This window comes from Rousettus aegyptiacus, unplaced genomic scaffold (genome assembly GCF_014176215.1).
Source record: "Rousettus aegyptiacus isolate mRouAeg1 unplaced genomic scaffold, mRouAeg1.p scaffold_m13_p_3, whole genome shotgun sequence".
NCBI lineage: Eukaryota > Metazoa > Chordata > Mammalia > Chiroptera > Pteropodidae > Rousettus > Rousettus aegyptiacus.
This window is the reverse complement of record NW_023416306.1, coordinates 81705830-81711649: the sequence shown is the minus strand read 5'-3', so window position 1 is coordinate 81711649 and position 5820 is coordinate 81705830.

The following is a 5820-nucleotide window of genomic DNA, read 5'->3' as shown; positions in this document are numbered from 1 at the left end:
ATTAACTCAGAGCTGAGCGGGACTTGTGTGGAGAGGGTAGCAACAGAGCCATGTATAATTTTGGTGAGGGCTAATAGAGTCTCAGAGCTGCGAAGGAGAGCAAGAAGATGGGGGCCGGAAATAAAGGGATTTTTGAGGAACATTGCTGAGGATTCTGAGTTGGACACACTTTAATGTAAAGATTGGGGTTCCTTTTAAATTCCTTTGCTAGTTTGTGCTGAGTGTGATCTGGGCAGGACTGAGCTGTATGGAGCCCCAGATTATATTTGGGTTATGTACATATTGTGTGTTCCCTGTACTTTGAAGACTTTCCTTGCTCTCCTTTTACCCTCTTAACACAACAGCATCGTGATAGAGTCAACTAGGATATTAAATTTCATTTTATAGCTGGGAGAGTCAGAGTCACCCGGCTGATTTCTCTTTCTACCTTACAGGTACCAAACAGTCTGCTGCTGCCCCAGAACCAATGCTCCCACTTCATTAGCATGTAGTCACCTGGGATCTGTTGAAACACTCCTCCACCACACACCACCACCATAACACATTACACATCACCACCACCATAAACCAGCAGCAATAGCAGCAACAGCACCACGTACCACACACCACCAGAGATCTGTTTTTTTAGTCCCAATTTAGTAGCTGTTTTATTACATTTTTCTTCCCATAGCTTCTTTCAGACATATATTGTGGTTTCTAGGGAAGCATGAAAATATGAAATGTCATGCAACTACCTCTAAACGAAGAGCCCTGGAGTCAGATCCCAGTGACTGATAGGTTGTTTACACTGAGAGCTTCCTGGTAGAACTAAGTATTGTACAATATTCAAGGCAAGTTTAGTACCACCTGGGGCAAGGCAGCGGGAAAGATCTGCCAGAAGAATTGCCAGTTGCCTAATAGCAAAGGAATGTTAGGAGTAGGTAGGTGTTAGGGCAAAAGGCAGATGGGAGATTTGAGCTTCTGGGTCTTTGGAGGACCTGCTGATAATCCAGGTATGATCTAGGAACATTTCATCCCCTTGCTGCCATAACCTGGTCTCATGATGGCTTTATCTGCCAAGATTACATGATTACCCCTTGCCTCTTGGCCCAGATAGAAGGTCCCTGGGGATTGTAGGCCCAGCAGACTCTCTTTCAAGACTTTGGATTTCTGGAAAAGGTGGGGAGAATTCAAAGGTAACTTTTGTAGGTGTGGGCAAAGTAGGTGAAGACTGAAAGGTTCACAGCTAGAGCAATGGGCTTGGAAACAGTCAGCATGGGCAGGAACACATGGATGCATGCAGGAAGAAGGGGCTGGGACATCCCTCAGAGCCTGTAATGGAGCTTGGGAGTAGGGGTGAACATAAGTTCTTGTTTTTGGGAGAGATCATGGCTTGTGAGCTCATATGTCACCTGGAACTTCTAAAAATTGTACTCTTGGTAGAGTGGAAGTTAAGCTCTGGAGCCCCACTCTTGAGGGAGAAATTGACATAATGGGAACCTGGGAGAGAAGGTCACGTAAAGGAACTCATGTTTATCTGGTACATAGCCCATTCCATACGTGTGCTTTGCATACCTTATTTAATTCCCCTAGCAATCCTTCAAGATAGGCATTGCTATCCTCATTAAAAATAAAAAATAAAAAGAACATGAGGCTCAGAGAGAAGGGTATAAAAATTCTAACTACAAACCAAGACATGGCCTATTAAAGGGGAGAGTAGAAATGGGTAGTGCTGCTCACACAAGCTGTATCTGAGTTGGGAATAGAAAAAGGTATAGGTAGGCTGACCATGTATTTTGTTGTCCAAAGTGGGCATTTCTGAGAGTAAAAAGGGGCAATAAACACACCAGGACAATAGCCATCAACTAGGTCTGTCCTGGGCAAACCAAGATGTATGGTCGCCCTACATACAGAACACCAGAGGGAAGTACTGCTCAAAAAGTATGTCCTGTGAAGTAACAGCCACCACTTTTAACATAATCCCCATAGACATCTCTGAGGTGGGTACTATTATTTCTATTTGACAGATAAACAAACTGAAGCTCAAAAGAGTTACTTAATTAACTTTCCGAAGTTCCCACAGCTTTTAAGTGAGGAAGCTCTACTGTCTTCAAGCCCTTGTTCTTTCCATGGGTCATGCTGCCTCCCAGGCTCAGAGGCTTTGGAGGAAGCCTAGAGGAAAAGACCAACTGGAAAAACAGAGCTAGAAGGTTTCGGTTTTAAAGTGTGACAGGCCATTAACCAGACTCCCCCTGCAGTCTCTGTGTGGCCTCTCCCAGGACTGGTGTATGAACAGTGGGTGGGGAAGGTGAGTGAGTGTGTGGTGGAGGACAGGAGCAGGTAGGGTCCCCAAAGGCTTCTTCAGTCATCTCTGATCTTCCTGGATCTCCAGAAGAACAGTGGCGAAGGCAAGGGATTTCTAGGAAAAACAAATCATTCATTGAGTTGCCCCATTTCTATGACAGATGAATAGGAACACTGAGAAATTGAATGGCAGGTATCTTGGAGCCAGTACTGTCCCCTCTGGTCTACCGATTCTGCTGAGATTCGAACTCATTTGCTCTGGGGCTTCTGGAGAGACTGGTAGTCTGGGATGCAGGAATACTTTAGGTTAGGGGTGGAAAGTCTGCAAGATCATACACGTGTGGAGTGTTTGTGAGCTTCAGGGTTCCTGCTACATTTACCAGCCAGTCTGACCTTCCGGAGTGGGTCAGCAGCCATAGCACAGATAGTGGAGGGCCCAGTCCAAAGCTCAGATGACCTTTGCAGGCTTTTTGACTTATTGCATCATAGGTAAATGGGCAAGGAATTGGCCGCCGGTCATGCAGCCAGGCAGACCACACCACCTGAGTGCACTCAGGCCTGGGCATGTTGCAGGCTGGCAGGGCTATCAAGAAAAGGGAAGTTCCTACCTTCAGGGATGCCATTCTGTCTGGGTATCTCACACAAGTACTATTGTAGCATAGCCTGAGGCCTCTGCAAACCAATGTTGCATCATCAAGGGCTGATCATGTTTCTTTATTCCTTTGTTCATTCTTTTTTTTTTTTTAGAGCAGTTTTAGGTTCACAGCAAAACTGAGTGGAAAGTAAAGAGTTCCCACATACTCCCATTGCCACATGGCCAATCTCCCTATATTCATTTATTTTTCAACCTTTGTGTTACAAACACTGTCCTGGACCAAGGCTCAGCCCTGTCCTCAGGGCACTTCAATTCAGTTAAATTGAAGAGCAGACAGACCAGACCAAGGAGGGGTAAATAAACTGAGGGTGCCAAGGGAGCCCAGGAGGACAACCCACTAGACTGCAGAGGAAGTTGGAGGAATAGGAGGGGTCACCAGGGAGATTCTAACTGGGCTAAATTCTAAAGGCGGTATGGGTGTTAGCGAAGAGGGTGGGGAGGGCAGGAGTGGGTGCGATGTTAGAAGAGCACTTTTGAACCAGGCCTGGAGTAGGCAAGGGCATCCCATGCAGCCAGGACTCAGAGCCTCTGCTTGCTCAGTCAGAAAACAGACAGTAAAGCGTGCCCTTTCCCTGTGTTTCTGAGGCCATTGAGAGTAAAGATGGTCCCACACTAGATTCAAGAATTCCAGAGCAACCCACCCGTGAGAGACACAACTCTTACCCCGACCCCACTGCTCTAGGCCTGCTGCAGAATAGTCCTGCCCAGATGATGAGAGGCCCTCGAATGTGAACACAGCCCTCTTCCCAGCTTCCTGGAAAGGAGACTCACATGTTCTGAGCATTGTGTGCCAGGCCCTTTGCATACATGACTGCGTTTCATCATCATCCTGTGAGGTAGGTACTTTTACCATCCCCATTTTACTGATGAGTAAACTGAGGTTTGGAGAGGTGAAGTGACTCATCAGAGTCACAAGCTAGTAAGTGGCAGTGCTGGAATACAGGCCCCGGTCTGCCTGTTTGCAAAGCCCACACTCTTTGCACTATATTTTTTTGCTCCACGTTGGCAGGATGGAATGGTGTGGCAATTGAGGGGCTTTGCCTAATCAGATAAAATAACATGATGCTGCATTCATTTGTTCATTCACTTGATCTATCTTTATTGTACCTATGTCCCGTACCAGGCACTGTGCCCAGTGTTAAGGATATAGTGAGGAGCAGAAGCAGATGTACTCCCTGCCCTCAGGAGCCCACTCTCTAGTGGGAGAGACAGAGCCTTATCAGATAAGGAAGAGAACACACTCCGATAAGTACCACAAAGGAGAATTACAGGGTGCTATGAGGGGGAAAGGGGACTGTCAGGGAAGACTTCCTGGAGGTAGTGAGCAGAAGAAAGATGAGTTACCAGGGGAAGATGAGCCAGAACATTCCAGGCCAAGGCTACTCTACTGTACGTGCAAAGGTGGAAAGGAGAGGGCTAGCTTGAGGAACTGAAAGAAGGCTTATGAATAAGGCAGAGAATAGTATGTGGAGACGGGGTAGGCAGAGGCCCAATGAATGGGGCAGGGCCTGGGAGGCCATAGCAAGTGGCTGTGGAAAACCAAGGAAGGTGCCTGTGAAAGGAAAGCTACTTCTCTTTCCCATGAGCTACATGAGAACATACAACAGTGCATTGCAGCTTCCCCAAAATTTTAGGCTGCATTAACAGTAGCTTAGCATGCAGGTCGAAGTGATTTTTCTTCTTTCTGGCTCAGACTGAACCAGAACAGCCTCGGGGGAAAAGATTGTGTCCTAGACCTCTGAGGAATGTCACAGAGACAAAGTTCAAGAGGGAAAAACATCCTGGCACTTAGGGCTTATGAAAAATGGAGTGAACTACTGTGAGGTAGTAAACCCCCTGCTTTGGGGATGTCTGAGCAGATGCTGGAGGACCTGAGGTGTGGGGTGGGCCCTTGCTTAACTTAATGGCTGGTCTAGATTTGGTCCTCAGCATTGAATGAGTACATACTGTCTGCCTCTTCCCCTCCATTTCTGAGTTGGAGACTCACCACAGATGCCCCCAAAACACAGGGTCTTGTACCACACACGCAGCGGGGTTGACTCTGGCTAGCCTGGGGCAGGCTCTGGGTTTGTTCTGCTCAGACTGCTGTGGGGAAACCAGGCATTGGGGATGGTGGCAGTCCCAGCCCCATGGGCTGGCTGCTGCTGGTATCCACCTGAAGCTATTTCCTAGGGCACCCCTTTCAGAATCCTGAGTGTTTTCTGGCATCCTGGACCTTTCAGCTGTTTGTCATGCAGTCGCCACCCAATCAGAACCTAAGAGAAACCACCAAATTCCTCTTCTACTTCCTTGCTATGCATGTATACCAAGGCTTCTCAGAATTTCCTGGTTTCCCTGAAGAGAAGGCTGTTCTGGCTCCTTGTACCCCAGAACTCTCACTCTTGATTCCTTCTGTCTCTGACATTCTTTTAGTCTCCAGGCCTTTAATTTCTTTGTTCACAAGGGCTTCAACCCATACCCTCTACTTCTTTCCACTGCTACCCAGACCTGGCCTCCCCCATTGTCTTGTACCTGCATTCTGCTCCCCTCTTGGTCTGTCTGCTCTGCTGAGTTCTAGAGGGCTGGTGCCAGGTACAACTTTTTTAATTGAAGTAAAATGTATACATACATACATACATACATACATACATACATACATATATATATGCTACATATGTACATACAAATATATATTAAAGTATACACTTTTTTAAAAAAATCAAGTATAACACATATATTAAAGTGCACACATCTTAAGTGGACAGCTTGATGATATTGCATGTGCATACACCTGTGTGATCACCCAGATCAAGCTAGAAGACATTTCTGGTTCTATCCTTTTAAGATGAGTCCATCCTTTAGGTTCCCACAGCTTTATTATTGGATCCTTAGTAGGCATTGCC